This window comes from Tursiops truncatus, chromosome Y, assembly GCF_011762595.2.
Source record: "Tursiops truncatus isolate mTurTru1 chromosome Y, mTurTru1.mat.Y, whole genome shotgun sequence".
NCBI classification, from domain to species: Eukaryota; Metazoa; Chordata; class Mammalia; order Artiodactyla; family Delphinidae; genus Tursiops; species Tursiops truncatus.
The window spans coordinates 5,928,768-5,944,546 of record NC_133428.1 but is presented as its reverse complement, the minus strand read 5'-3'; the positions used below and the strand labels follow the sequence as shown (position 1 = coordinate 5,944,546).

At 42.2% G+C, this 15,779-nt stretch overlaps 1 long non-coding RNA gene across 1 annotated transcript; it reads right to left on the bottom strand.

The window, feature by feature from the left end:
• Positions 1–1,315: 1,315 nt before the first annotated feature.
• Positions 1,316–9,489, bottom strand: LOC141277702 (uncharacterized). The gene is made up of 3 exons (XR_012329454.1): positions 4,945–9,489; positions 3,963–4,085; positions 1,316–3,252 (listed from the first exon to the last, which is right to left on the bottom strand). It is a non-coding gene; the product is annotated as an uncharacterized lncRNA (long non-coding RNA).
• Positions 9,490–15,779: the final 6,290 nt, after the last annotated feature.

The following is a 15,779-nucleotide window of genomic DNA, read 5'->3' as shown; positions in this document are numbered from 1 at the left end:
GCCCATGCTTGCCATTGAGAACCTCTCGAACCCATCCAGGTAGAGAGGAAAAGAGAGGTATTAAAAGGAAAACAAGTGACATATTCCGTGACCTTCCTAATCCCTGTGGAAGCTTGTAGGCACGCAGGTAGATACGGACAGGACAGAATTTCCTACGAATGTCAGAGACGGCAGGTTCCAGAGAGAAAAGGTCCCATTGTCTCTCGCCACTGTTCACCTTTGCCTTGCTGTTCCCATATTGGTATTTATCCTTTGGTGTCTGTCTGTCCTTTGTTTTCATTTCAGCCTGTGTGTTGGTTTTACTAAATGGTAGACGCTTAATTCCTGGGTGGGTATTTCAGTCAGTCAGCCTCTGCACCTCATCCTTGATCAAAATGTTTCTTGTCAATGAGATAGGAATTGTTTTTTTCCATCCCTCCACCCTACTCTAGTAATTGGTGAGTGTTAGCTAATGCCTGGCTGGAAACAAAATCCGATGTGAAGAACAGTGACTCCCAGGCCAGCCCTTCTCCAGGTGTGTACACTCAGTGAGGGAAAAGTCTCAGTTCTCCGTAGAAGGACTCAGCTTTTCCTTTATCTTACAGTAACTTCGTAGAATGTATACAGTATAGTCCAGTATACAGTAACCTTTTATACGTATCCACATTTTAAAGAGAGCATATTCTGTAAGATTCCTACTGTCCAGTGTTTGGTCTGTGTTAATAAAGATGTGGTGCTGTAACAGGTGAACCAGACTGATAACTCGTGAACCAGACTCAGTTCACCCTCCAGTGAGGTGTCTTCCAGTGAAAGGAGACAGAATACAGTCAAGCTAACTGGTGATTGCCAAATATATCACCTGTTTCTAAGTTCAAGGATGAAAAATAAGGCAAGGCAGGAACGTGGAGTGTGTTTGCAAAATCCATTTCGTGGGAGACGCATTTTCCAAAAGGGAGGGTTTTGAGTGAGGCTCTGATAGCTGGAAGAGTGAGTCGAGTGTGTATCTGTGGGTAGGACCTGCTGGGACGCGGGAACAGAAAATACATAGGGGTTTTGAAAGGTCCTTTTGGTTGTAACCGTAAATATCCTAAAGGTGTATTCACTTTGACAAGGCGTTTCCGTTTACAGAAATGTTAAAATGATAGATACGTATAAGTATGATTCACTGGTCTGTTGTTTGTAATGTTGAAATATTTAAAACAACTTCACAATCTGGTAGCTATAACGTATCAGTGTGAGATGGAAAAAATTAATACATTAGATCTCGATGAATCCACATACAAATAATCTCTAAAAATATTACCCTCTGAAAAAGAGCAGAAGCAAGATTCTCCATGTAGTTTAATCCTTATGTACGTGCAAAACAAAGACTGCTCTCCAATATGTTAATAGGTTTGTGTTGTAATAAAAATGCATGCATAGGTACAATGTGTAAATTATACCATTCTGTTGAGAGGACTTAATTCTGTCTAGGGGATTAAAGAACAGTTTAAGATATAGAGATATTTTACTATGAACTCATATGTTTATGTGTATTAAGACGTCTTGATCAGATTTGGGGGTTTTAGGTCATGCTAACCTCCTAAAAGGAGTAGGACAGGCTCCCTCATCATCTCCTTCTGAAAACTTTGACTAAGTTTAGTGCCGTCTCTTCTTTGCATGTCTGAGAGGACTCTGCAGTGCGATCTTCTGGACCTCCAAGTTCTTAATGGAAAATTGTGTGGTGACAGATTGAAAATCTTTTATAAGAAAAGGGACTAGTCAAATTTTCTGTTCCATCTTGTGTCAGTGTTGGTAACAGATCTTTCAAGAAAAGTGTCCATTTCATCACGTGTTCATTTGGTTGGCATAACTTTGTTTCCGGTTTTCTTCTACATTTTTCTTCATTTCTGTAGCATTCGTGGTGACTACCCTGTTTTCCCTGTTAAGATTGCTCACATCACGAACACATGTACTATTTCACAGTTGTTTAACTTGTTTATGCCAGGTCCTACCTTTCAGTGTTCCTTAAGAGGTTCATCCCGTCACTCTCTGTTGCATTGCCTTTGTGTATTTCCACCCCACCAATCCAGCATTTCCTGACATACTGTGAAGACCGGAGTTAGAACTCCAACTGCACACACCCTACATACACAAGAGAAATAATTCAAACATTGCCACGGAGGCTTTGTTACTTTCAGACAGAGTCCTTTTAATCTTCAGTGCTGATGTCTCTGACACTTGCCCGTTGTACATTTGGAGTCCGTGTCTGTGGAGGCACCACAACGTTTATTCTGGTAAATGTTGCTTAGGTGTAGCTCTGTTTTCCCAGGGCTTGGACCCGTTCCCTGAACTTTAGCCCCACCCTGGGAATAAGTTACGCACGGAGGCTGCTAGATCTTTGAGACCGAAAGCACCCTGAGTGCCGTGCGGAGCTGATCACTGTGTGCTCTGCCCATTAGAGTGGGAATGGCCACTCCTTGGGAATACTAGTGTCTACTGCTCTTGGAAGCGTAAGAGGATGGAATACCATCTTTAGATGTTTTGAGCTGTGTTTGCAGGTCCATCTTCCTGACTGAGCTCTCAGTCATCTGGCCCCTCCAAGCAGTACACGGACTTCACGATCCTGTGGATTGACCAAGTCTCAGCTGCTGCCCCATCTTCGATTACGAGGGAGCTAATCGTTAAGAAATATCAGGTCTTCAGCGCAATTTCAGAAGTGTTGGTGCTGTTTCCCCCCAGTGATGGGACATGGCGTCTTGCATTTTCTGTGCATAAATCTCAGTGATTCAAACACAAGTTCCCCTTCCTGTAATGAATAAGATGCTTTCTGGGGACGTTTTTCTTGACCAGACTGCCCCCTCCCACTACAATATGAGTATCCGTGACCCCGTCCCCTGTCCGGTGATGGTTTAGTCCTTTTTCTCCTTCTCTCCTGGACATCTCTAGGACATCTGTATTTAATCCTCATCAGAATTGTGTCTGATGGAGCATCTAGCCTATTAAAAGCATATTTTCCTGGGTACTGAATGTGCATATGTGTGTGTTTTAAATTAGGTGACTTTCTGCACAAGCACACGTGTGCAGGGTATATATTAAATCTATTTAAACCCTCAGAAATCAAGTAGCACCAGACGGGACATGAATGGTGACCGGGAGAGATGAAATGGGAAAGGGAGTGTGATGATGAAGAGAGAAAGGGGGATTGTTCTGCAGGAACCAGGAACGTTGTCTTCGTGTTGTTGACCTTGATTCCATGGCGGAGATGATATGCCTGGTTCCCAGTGACACATCCTGCAGGTGAATAAAACAGGACCACAGTTTAGTAGAGTTGACTGTGTGACAGCCGACAGGGGTGAGCCTCAGGGAGTAGGACGTCCAAGGGTAGAGGAGCTGTTAGTGAACCCAGTGGACAGATTCCCGGTGGACACATCTCTGTGCCATGGGAGGATCCATTTGGAATTTTCCTAAGGATGTACATACGGCGGGACCTTTCCCATTTGGGATCCGCTCTAGGAGTTATGATGTCAGGATTCATGCTTGTGTGGGTGTTTCATCTAAAACTGGTTTACCAGTTCTGTGGTGGAGGTACACTTCTCTCCTAATTCCAAAAGTTTTGTCTTTTGGGGCTTTGAGAATGTTTTTTCTAATTTTTATTTTGGAGTATAGTTGATTAACAATATCGTGTTCGTTTCAGGTGTACAGCAAAGTGATTGAGTTATACATACAGGTATATCAATTCTTTCTCAGATTTTCCCCATATAGGTTATTACAGAATATTGTGTATTGTTCCCTGTGCTTGTCGTTTATTTTATATATAGTAGTGTGTATATGTCAATCCCAAGCTCCTAATGTATCCATCCCCGCCCCTTTCCCACTTTGGTAACTATAAGTTTTTTTCTCTGTGACTGTTTCTGTTTTGTAAGTACGTTTTTTTGTATCAGTTTTTAGGTTCCACATATATGCGATATCATATGGTATTTGTCTTTCTCTGCCTGACTTACTTCACTCAGTATGATCATCTCTAGGTCTGTCCATGTTGCTGCAAACGGCATTATTTCATTCTTTTTTATGGCTGAGTAATATTCCATTGTACATATGTACCACATCTTTCTTATCACATTCACCTGGAAGATAGTGTTTTTATTTGCTTTTTTCTTCCGTTTTGTTCAAACAGAAAAATAAAAACACACTTTAGCCTAGATCAGTGTCGTTTTCTGAGGCTCTCTTAGTTTAGAAAGTTTAAAGTTTCCTCTAGAACAAAATCACCTTCTGAAGGGGACTATAGACCAAACGCACGTTTCAGACAGTGTGGTTGGAAGGCCTTGAGCAGGGCAAAATTAAACATTGTTCTTGCAGGAAGTGTGAGGTCTCTTTAACCCCAGTCCTCCTGGAGTTGGGATGTGTGTGGACAGCCATCATGTCAGGCCTGACTGGAACACAAACTAGTTTCCACCAACTTCTGGCCACATCCCTGCTTCTCTGTAATGACTGTGGTTGGCATGATTCCTGCAGGATAAGGCTGTCTCACCAGAACTGCTCAGCATGAATCAACCAACAAATCTGAAATGTAATAAGGCTCAAGAGAAGCGACATTACCTACTGGAACAGAAAAAGTTCTCTAGTGACAGAATTTAAGTTACTGGGACACAAAATCATTACTGACAAAATTTGGCACATGTGAAATCACAGCGTGTGCTTGTTGATTTGTTTCATGAAAGAGCATCAATAACAGGCTGTGTTTACTTAGAATTAGGTGGTGAAGTCACTTTTTTTTTCCACTGGGGAAAATCAAAACGGCGGGAATCAAAGAACCACCGATTACTACCATTTCTCAGTATTTCCAAAGTTTCCTTTTTTTAAGTGATGGATTTTATAAAAGATGACTCGTGGAAGAGGAAGTTTTAAATCAATTGACTTGTTTCCCGATAGCGTATTTACATGCCAGGTGAAGGATACATTCAGGAAAAAGTATAATTCTGTTACCAGCTTCCGTGACATTCACAGTATTTTCTTCCGGAATCCCCTCTTCTCTCGTCATCTGCTTGAACTTCTCAAAGTCTTCCTCTTTCGTGTTATTTCCTCTGCCTGAAAATCACCATGCAGAAGCAGAATTTTGCCCGTTAGAACCCAGGGAAATGTCTGAATACAGAACAAGGAATTGAATGTGCAAGTCAGATTTCGCTTGGTGTACAATGTAAGAGAGTCTCAGCTGGTTACCGCTTCCCATGACACAGGTGTCTGCTGTCTGTCTTGAGAATGAATCCCAATACAGCGCTGTAACTAGGCAGTATCTAGCATCAGCAGCGAGACCCCAAAGGCTGACCAGGAGGTCTATGAATTTGGGGCTCCATGATCACAGTGTGGACCCTACTTGGTCCTTTATCAACCTCCTAGAATCTATACCTGACACTCATGCCTTGTTCTAGACTGAGATAAACTGGAAACACGATTGTCCACTTCCAGAGACACACTCACTCTGTCACACAGGGTGATGGGTGATGGGAGAAAATTTATTCTCTAATTACCCCACCATTCTACCCAATACCTCTTCTGAAATAGACACCTATTGTCCCAGTGATACACACATCTCTCAGTGCCCCTGTGCAGGTATTTGGGGTGATGCCAGTATCCCTAACAGTGCAGCAGAACAGTTGAACAAGATGAAGACTTATTTTTAAAGCTTCAGTTCCAAGGCTCAGAATGCATTAGAAAAGTGGCCTGAATGGAGAAATGGAGGTCAGCCTGATTATAACCAGGGCTTGAAATTAGTTGACATGTTAAACTATTCCTAGTAAAACTCCGTGTTTTACTTTTTAATTTCAGCAGGTGGGAATTATTTTGAAATTTCTGATGATCCGATACTTCCCACCCCTACAAGCCCCTCTTTCTTGATAGATTACTCTCCAGGGTCGTTAACTCAGTAAACATAGAGACCTAGGCCTTGTACCCTGAGTAATGAATATTGTCAGCACTTACTGACTTTCTGAATAAAAAAACTGATGATGGAAATGTTACGTGACAGTGGCAGTGGGAATATTAGGATGTAATACATACCAGTCAGTCCAGTAAGTTTTGTAGTCTTGTCTAGTTCATCCGTGTTGACACTATACATTCTCAGAGCATTTTCAGAGAGAGGAATAATTTTGATTTTATTTTTACTTACATCTGTGAGAGAATATACATATATACAACCCCACGTTAATTATTGTCGATCAGATTTATCAGGGCACATCTAGGGTATTAGCAACCGTACATCCTGTGTTGATCTCTGTCTCACCCCGTGGGTGTGGTGAATGCTACAGCTGATAGTAAAGGAAGGCAAGCAGGGAAGACTTTTCCTCATTCCCACCTTCTTATACAATTAAACTGGCCACACCTTGCTATCTTACTAAGATGTTTTCTAGAAGATGTTTTTTCATGAATCCGACAGTTTTTTTTAAACAACGTGAGCAAGTCATCAGATCCCAATTCTACAGTTCTTTGGTTTTCCATGATCCCAGCCATGGAATTGACTTCTCTTTGGGACCAAAGTCAATAAACCACTCAAAACTGTGTGATCCTGAGTGCCTACCCTGTACCAGGGAACCGTCTGAACGCCGTATGTTAATTATTGCGTTTCCTCTGCCCCTCGGTCTAGGTTATTACTTCACAGATGTGTAGAGACCACCACCATGTCTACTGGCATGAAGACAGTTCTACCTGCTAGGATGTGCAGGCAGGGACCCCCTAACAGTTAACTCACACCCCACCTGGAGGGTTGCACCTTCGTCTCTGGCTCTGCCCGTCCCCTCTGCCTTGTTTATCTGGGGAGGAACAAGCAGCGACCTACCTCGCTTTCCTTCTGAACCCTCTAAACGCATTCTCTCGTGAGCCCTGCCTCACACCTTATTGCGATCGCTCATCCAGGTAGGATCTAAAGTGCCGGCTGTGTTCCTGAAACCCCAGATACCATTGCTCCTTGTCTGAAACACTGAAAAAGCGTTAGTCTGCTTGAGAAAAAGGAAAAAATAGCCGAAACAGCTTCAGAGTCTCACGGCCCCAGACAGGTACACGCGTCTTGCCCGAGCCCACTCTGAGTCCATGAGCTCTGGGTAACATTGGGACAGTTTAAATCAGATTATGCATCTCTTCAGGTCCTCAGTGACCACCTGTGTTATGGCCGTGGTTTTTACAGAGGTGGACGTTGCAGCATCACTAGATAGGCTGTAGAGGCAATGAAGGTGATGGAGACAGTGAAAGTAAATCTGTCTTCCGGGTCTCACGTCACCATCAAAGCCACTGCTGTGTGCTGCATACTGTGGGTACACATTAGAGTCCCCAAATCAAAGGGGGGGGTGCGTTTCCAATAGCTAGTTCCCAAGAGAGCTGCACAAGAAGGCCAGCTACTCTGTTTCTCTTCCATCTCAAGTTGCCCTTTCAAAATCCATTTAAGTGATTTCCAGCAGTGGAGAAAAGTGAAGAAAATATAGTAGAAGCATTAATGAATCAGCTAAAGGAAAAATTAGTACAGGAGTTAAAAAAAATCTACTCGCAATCTAAAAATTACTGATGAATGTGTAGGGGTACGTTTCAGGCATATGTTTTCCCTACTTGTGTTCATGGTACAGTCACTTTGCTGTTGGTTATGTTAGGCAAGGGTTGGAACCACAGGTTGATCATGTTTAAATTTTAATCCAATACGTACCCCTTAGACCATTCCAAATTCAGAATGAGTGAATTAAAAAGGACTTAGAGATAGAACTCTGAGCCAGCATCCCCATTGCTTTGAAGAGAAGCTGTGTTTATGAAGAACTGTGCTGGAGAATTGAAATCATTTATGATATCCTTGGATTTATATTCATCCACCAGACGTTGGATGGATGAAGATGTTCTAAGATTGTTTTTTAAAAGTGTACTCTATGGAGTGGCAGTGATGTCTAAACTCAATATAGACCCGTGAGACGTTAGTTCCTAAGGTTGTTTTAGATTACGTAGAAGCAGTTTCATATACTGAGCACCTTATGAAATACAAGTTCTCCACACCCGTGCTTAGTCTCTCAATGAGTAACACTCCTAATCGGGACGGGCTGTCCAATTCATGCGATTGAACCCTTTGCTCACGACCAAGTGCTTGGAAGATTTAGGGACTGGTGCCTGGTCACACCTCTGATTGTTAATAGAACGAGCATTCGGATATATGGAGTGGTTGAAGGAAGTTGAGACCAAGATTTCTACCCTGATAGACCTTTACCAGTGAAACACTCTCATACCTACAGTCAACTTGCCAAACACTGTCTCCTATCTTTCTTCCGTTAGCATATAATTCTGTGCATTTTCCGTGGAACCTTAAAAACAAAAGATCTTCAAGTTGGTTGATTACCGTGATAAAAATGTGACGCACAATTAGGATTTTCTCTGATTTACCCTCTTTAGACCCTGTGTCAGGTATCCTTTTAGTGGCTATGAACGATGTGACATTCGAAAGAGAAGAAATATGTTGTCTAACATCAGGCAGCTGTCAGGAGGCAAGGATGTCATGTCTACACACAAAATGAGAGCCGTTCCAAAGATAAACAGGTCACGTTTACAGCCAAGTAAGCATGAAGAAATCTAGAATTTTAGAAAAGAAGAAAACAAGTCTTCCCTTTAAATACTTTCTGGAAATTGAGAGGTCTAGCCATCATGACAGACCTTAGGGGTTCTCACAACCCTGGCAATGGTTTATTAGATAATATGATAGCCAAAAAAATAAAGAAGACAGTTTAATTTCATCAAAACACAAATGTCTTCTATAAAAAACCTTTTAGAGAATTAAATACTGAAAGCCACACGTGTGTATACAAACACATTCAGACACGCACAAGCAAATGCAGAAATACACATGATACACATCTGACTTAAATTATGTACATGTAACATAAGATAATTACATGTGTCACCTGTATAACAAAAGGCTGTCTTCATGTATCTCTGTGTGTAAGTGTAAGACAAAAACATGTTATTTGTCATATATGAAGATGCACACAACCCAAATAAAAGGGGAAATAACCCAACAAAAATTGGATAAATTATTGAACAGGACACGTCCAGAAGAAAGGCGGTGTGAAACTGTGTACCTCCATTATTCGTCATTAGGGAAAAGCCAATTAAAACCACAGTGAGATTCCACTTTCCATCAATGAGACTGGATGAAGTGGCAGACGGTGTTTATTCCAAGTTTGTAAAAGGACGTATTGCCGTTGAATGCCTTAAACACTGGTGGTGATCGTCCAGAAGGGATTGTTACTGGGTACTTTACCGATTCCTGTAGCTAAATACACACTTGTACTAGGAAGCAGCCGCTCCACGCCTACCCGAGAGGACTGAGAGTGTACGTCAACACAAAGATTAGCACAGAACTACTCACATCAGAGTTACAGTCATCACAGGTGGGGAATAATAACACAGTTGTCTAGTGACTGCCGAAGTACGAATATTTATATCCCCATCGTCCTTTCACTGGGCCGTGAAAGATGTGACTCTTTGTGTATGTAGCCTGGTGGATACTTTTTTATTTTTTTTGCGGTACGCGGGCCTCTCACTGATGTGGCCTCTCCCGTTGCGGAGCACAGGCTCTGGACGCGCAGGCTCAGCGGCCATGGCTCACGGGCCCAGCCGCTCCGCAGCACGCGGGATCCTCCTGGACTGGGGCACGAACCCGTGTCCCCTGCATCGGCAGGCGGACTCTCAACCACTGCGCCGCCAGGGAAGCCCTGGTGGATACATTTTTAAAGTAGTACGCTGAGTGAAAGGACCAGGAGAAAAAGGTGCAGAGTGTGTAACTGTTTGAAGTTCGAGAACAGGTGGGAAAATCAGATCAGTTGTTACCTCTGGCTAGATCGGTAGACATTTCATGGTCAGAGAGAGAGAGGGAATTTTCTGGGGTGACGGAAAGGTTTTATGTCTTAACTGTGGTGTGATTACACAGGTGTGCACATGTGTCAACACACACTGAACTTTGCCCTTCACAAGGGTGCATGTAATCACAGATAAATAAACGTCCATAAAGTTGATTTTTAAACGTGTGCCCACATGTAATGTCAATTAAATGGGGCACAAACATTCTAAAAATAGCAAACAACCAGGTTATGTATTCTTAAAAAAAGTACTGAGAACTAACAGATACATGTACTGGGATAGGATATGCATGTGTGTGTATGACTGTGTGTATAATTATGTGTGTACAACCAGTTGTATATTTTGTATAATAGATGATCAATCGTATATATAAACCAATCTCTCCAAGCATAAATCTCTTAGTTATTTTTTTCTTAATGTTTTTATTCTTCAAAGCATGTGAAAATAGGGAGAGATGGTTGGATTACACGTATATAGTTAGAAATTAGGTCTTCAGAAATAGGCTTCAATTTCTTTTATAATTTTTTGGTATCTGTTCTTCATTTTTTTATCATAGGAAAAGCTGCCCTTCTCCTCCAGTTCCAATTTCTTTCAGTTCCTAACAGGTTAATAACTTTCTGTCCTTAGTTTCAAGGCTTTATGCTTGACTCTCTTCTGGACAGTGAATTTGCCCTGGTTATTTATACTGATAGAAATATTTCCTTTAGTTTTCTGTTTCCTCCTAGATTTCTTCTTTGCACTTGCCCTCTTTCTTTATACTGCCATTTTTTTGAATTATTAAGCTGTATTTCTCAATGCCATCATACCTGGATTTAAAGGACAGATAAAAGGAAACATTAACGTAAGTTACACCTACAATATACATATATATTTTAATCCTATCGACAAGAGATCTCTGATGCTTTTGGATACCCTATATTTCTTCGATTTAAATAATTCCTCCTGCTTCATTTCTTTATGTTTGGCTTCTTCTGCTTAAACTTAAATGTTAGTGTGGGAATAACTGTTCTTTCAAGGATGAAATCATCAAATTATGTGTTTACATTTATTACTAATGTAACGTAAAATTTAAATGTGAGAGAGACACAGACGGACAGACACCAAGATCTCCAATTCCTAAGATATTCTTATTTAGTTTAAGGCATTGCCATTGATCTATATGGTGAAGCTGAAAGTTCAGAATTAAATTTGAGAATCCAAACCTTGTTTCTTTTATATTTCATGAGTTCATAGGAGAAGCATAATCAGAAAGGAGTGGAATTTGACTGCTTCTGCATAACTCAATAGATACCCATTTCTGTTGTGGCGAAGTTGAAACTGAGAGTCGTTGGGCATATAAGAGTCTTCAGAACGAAGTCTGATATTTCTTTTCTAAATCTCTGCTTTTACAGAGACCTCCACACATCCTATCCCAGCTCCCTGATGCTATTTGCTATTTCCTGGGTTTTTAAATGAATGGGTGCCTCTGAGGATGGCTGTATTTCTCCCTCTTCGGAGCTCTTTGTTTAGAAATCCCAGTCCCCCTTCAAAGCATCCTGTGTGCGTCACATTCCTCATGTAATGTTTCAGACTCCCCGTGTTCCCACCCTCTCCAGCTTCCTGGTGCCGTCTTTCCACCTCATCCCTAACATTATTGTAGAATTTCACGTACAGTATTGTTATTAGCATGTGAATCTGTATCCCTCACTCTCCTTTCACCAATGAAGGTCAGAAGCGTGTTTCTTCATCTTCTCTTACTCATTTGAGTTCTTAGTAAACCACCTGCAGTATAGTCAGCATTCCATGGGTAGCACTTGGGGCTCTGACAGCTCTAATAAACTTAGTCACGATTGAACATCGCTGTGTGTAAACCTTTCAGGGCAGAGCGCACTGCATGTCCTCTACCTGCCCACAGCTTCTGGGGCACAGTGGGAACCATCGCTCACCAATTACGCGTGAAGGATTCAAGCCCCTGGGTGGGACTGTTGGGGTCGAGGGCAGGATCCTCTTCCCCCTGCTGTGTCCCTCTTTCCTGTCATGAGTTGATGCCAGTGGAGCTTCTGGGACTCCTCCCCCTAAGCAAAGGCTCCAGGACATTCCCTGGAGGCGTAGAGCGGACCTGATCCCACAACTCCAGAGGCCGTTCTCAGCCCCATAACTCAGGGAGTCGTGCTTTTCGACATATAATCCTGATAATTCCCTGCAAATGTGCAAGCCAGACCCTCCCTCAGGCTTCGGGATTTATATGTGGTTTCCTTCTACGTTATTTTTGCTACTTGACAAAAAAGTTGAAGGCTGCTCTGTCATTTTCATCATTAAGATGAATATTACGCATATAAACCTTGAATGGCCCATTCTCACTGGTCTTCTCTGGGTTATTGGATGCGACGTAAAGGGTTTTCCATTCTCCTGAAAGGTGAAAGCAAAATTCTCTGCAGAAATTTTAGTTCCTCTCTTTTAATTTTGTCTGACATCATCCCTCAGGAGCTTCCTTTCTCTTTTGCACATCAGCACAAATTATCTAACTTTACTGAACAAAGCAGGATTTATAAGCTTGTGTGACTACCCAAATCGGTGGTAAAGGAAGAAATGGAGATATTCCTGAAATAGCTTACACTCTGTTATCAAATGCAGGAACTGCAGTGCAGCTGGTAATTGGCTGGCTCACCTTCTCTTTTACAAGCAGAGTAGAAATGGACGAGGACCCAATTAAAAGACAATATAATTAAAAGACAATATAAATACACAGAGACCGTGGAAGACATGTTCAGTAGACGTGCATATGGACCCAGGTAACGGAGTAATTGTGAGTCGGAGGAGATGGCTAGGCTTTGGGGCAGATAAATTTGGATACACGTATATAAAGCCCCAAAAGGGACACACACACACACACACACACACACACACACACTCACACACTCACACACGCACATCCACATCCATAAAACAGCCGTCACACCCCCTTTTTCCAAGGAGCCTTTTGAGATCTTTCTTCTTCAGCCAGCCCCACCTCCATGAAATCTTAGTAGCAGAAATAACTGTCTGTCTGGTTACATACACTGTTTGTGTCTGGGCTTTGTAGATACAAGAACGTGATTCTTTTTAACCCACAAGGAATCCCTTTTGGGCCCCTTTTAGGGGCAGTATTGCCACCACTGAGAATGCATGTCCTAGAAAAATGCCCCGATAATTGATTACGTGGATACCACAGTGCACTGTATCGTTCCAGGGGGATCTCAGGCATTTGCTGGTGTAGCCAGAGCAGCCCCTACTCGTTGCTTCATATTCTAATAATAGTTATTATTATTATTGCTATTATTATGTTTTAGTCTCAACTTCAGTATTGTTAGGGAGAAGTTTTCAGGCTCAGAAAGAGCCAGGCTCAGGTCTCCAAATGAGGATAGCAAGAGCAAGGGTCTTCATCTTGCCACGCAGTTTTCTCTCCAGAAATCTCTCCTCCCCAAGCCTCCTGTGCGCCCCTCGGGCCATCCAGAATCCCACAGATCCATCCATGCAGATGGAGAAAAATGCAAACCTTGGTCACACCTCCAGTGTCTGTGCTAACTTCAAGATACGCGTGTGGCCCGTTTCAATCATGAAAATAGGCATTGACCCAACTAGAGGAGACAGTCCCGTAGTTTGTACAAACGTCAGAGGGGCAGCTTCCCTCTGGAAGGGCAGGGACCACTGTCTCCCCCATTATCCGTGCACTGCTTTTAACGTGCATAGTGTCTGTTTGTTCTTTATTTTCGTCTCGGTGTGTGTATTTATTTTGCCACGTGGCGGGTATGGCGTTCTTGTGGGGCCATGGCTCCGAGCTCCGTTGTTTGTCACCATGTTTACTGTCCATGGACTGCGGAATTGCTTCCCCCTCCCCGTCCCTGAGTTACAGTTCCATATTAGCTAGTCCCGCCTTTGAGGAAAAAGCCACTCTCAGCACAAATAAGTCACGCTGGAAACGTATGAGAGCTTCCTCTCAAATCCTGCCTAGCAGGTTACCTGCACTCAAGGACAGCACTTAATGAACCTTCCTACATTGTAGCCATCTGGTGACTGTGTTAGGAGACAAATTCAGTGTCTGTGGAATGAATGGGTGTCTCAGATTTTTAAAAAATAACTATTAAAAAGTACAGCAGATGTTCAGTGTTTTGGAATAACCTATAATGGAAAAGAATCTGACAAAGAATATGTATGTATGAGAACCTGCCGTATAGCACAGGGAACTCTACTCAGTGCTCTGTGGTGACCTAAATGGGAAGGAAATCCAAAAAAGACGGGATAGATGTGTACGTAGAGCTGATTCACTTTGCTGTACAGCAGAAACTAACACAACATTGTAAAGCCACTGCACTGCAGTGAAAATTGTTAAAAATGTATGTATGAAGAGTGTGTATGTATGAAGAGTGTATAGTGTGTGTATATATAACTGGATCACTGTGCTCTACACCCAAAGCTCACGCAACGTTGTAAAAACTATGCTCCAGTTTCCAAAAGTACAGCAGAGAGCAGAGTAGTCACTTACCCCCATGCACACTGTCCAGAAAGTGGGTATTTTCACAGGTGCCAATGCTGAGGGTTCAGCAGGTCTCTGTTGAGCCCATGCTGGGGGAAGGCCATTGTTCTAGGCTTGCAGCAGAGAAAACAGCGGCCCACACAGGTACAGATCCACCGAGCTTCTATTCCGGGAGGGGAGACAGGAAACACAGAAATAAACGCGCAGTGTAGGAGATTGATGAGGGTTATATAGAAGCATAACACAGGGCACCCGGGCAGAGATCTGATGAGTGGAAGACAACAAGTCATACAGTCGCTTGAGTGAAAAGATTGCCGAGAGAGTGACTACTAAGCCTAATACCTTTTTTCTTTTGTTAATTTTGGTGAAATACACAGAACTTGAAATCGATAGAATGAAATTGTATGTAGATAGACAAGTAGCCAGCTAGGTAGGTAGATCCTATTAAATGTTATATTATAGTATATAATTTACCTAAATTTATCTGTCATCTATGTTTGCACATACATATACAGTAATAAACTTATTTAAAATTTACTGTCATCTCCATATAATATACAAAGAGAATCAGACTCTGAAAAATGTACAATGTATGTTCTTTACCAGATATACTTCTTGGATATAAAGATGCAAACACACTGGAAAGGAATATACCATGAAAATCCTAAAAAAAAACATGTTGGAGAAAGAAAACTTTTCTGGCTTTTTCAGTGTTTCTTTAAAGAAAACAAAACAAAAAAAGCTTCCGTCAGTGGGATACGGAATATATATGATATAAAATTAGGAAATGTTACCTTTCGCTTATCCTGGAAACATTTTCACATGCCATAAGGGTTAGGTGTGTAGCCATTTGTTTCTCTAATGAAGGAAATACTTGTTCTGATCCAACAGGATAATAAAACTTCTCTTATCTCCCCCGAAGATAACTGGTTAGGACTCAGACTTATCTTTTGGTTAAGCCCCAAGGCCCCTAGAAGACTGGTATTCACTTGGGGTATTTACACTTCAAGGAGGAATGATCCCATGACCTTATGGCCATTGGTAGGGATAAAAAAGGCAGGTGTCTCAGGCTCCTGGGGAGGTTTCACTTACGTTCCAAAGGCTGGAGGAAGGAGCGGACTCCTTCAGAGGACAGCTTCCCCTTTGACTTGTCCACACAAAGAAAACTCATTTTTCCTGCCCCCCAGGGCGTTAGGCTCTTTACTTTGAACAATTGACTTGTTTCTCATTGCATCCCCCCTGGGTGAGGACTGGGGCAAACCCCAGGAATGCACTTACTAGTTCCTGTGAGATTCTTCACAGGAAATCCGCCTCTGAACCAAGACACCTTGTGTGCACATTCAGGATAAAATTAATAAAAACCCAACAAACACTGAGTTTAAGTAAGCTGTTATGACTGTAGTAATATCAGACAGAATTAGCAAAACATGCAAGAAAGGGGGGAAAAAAG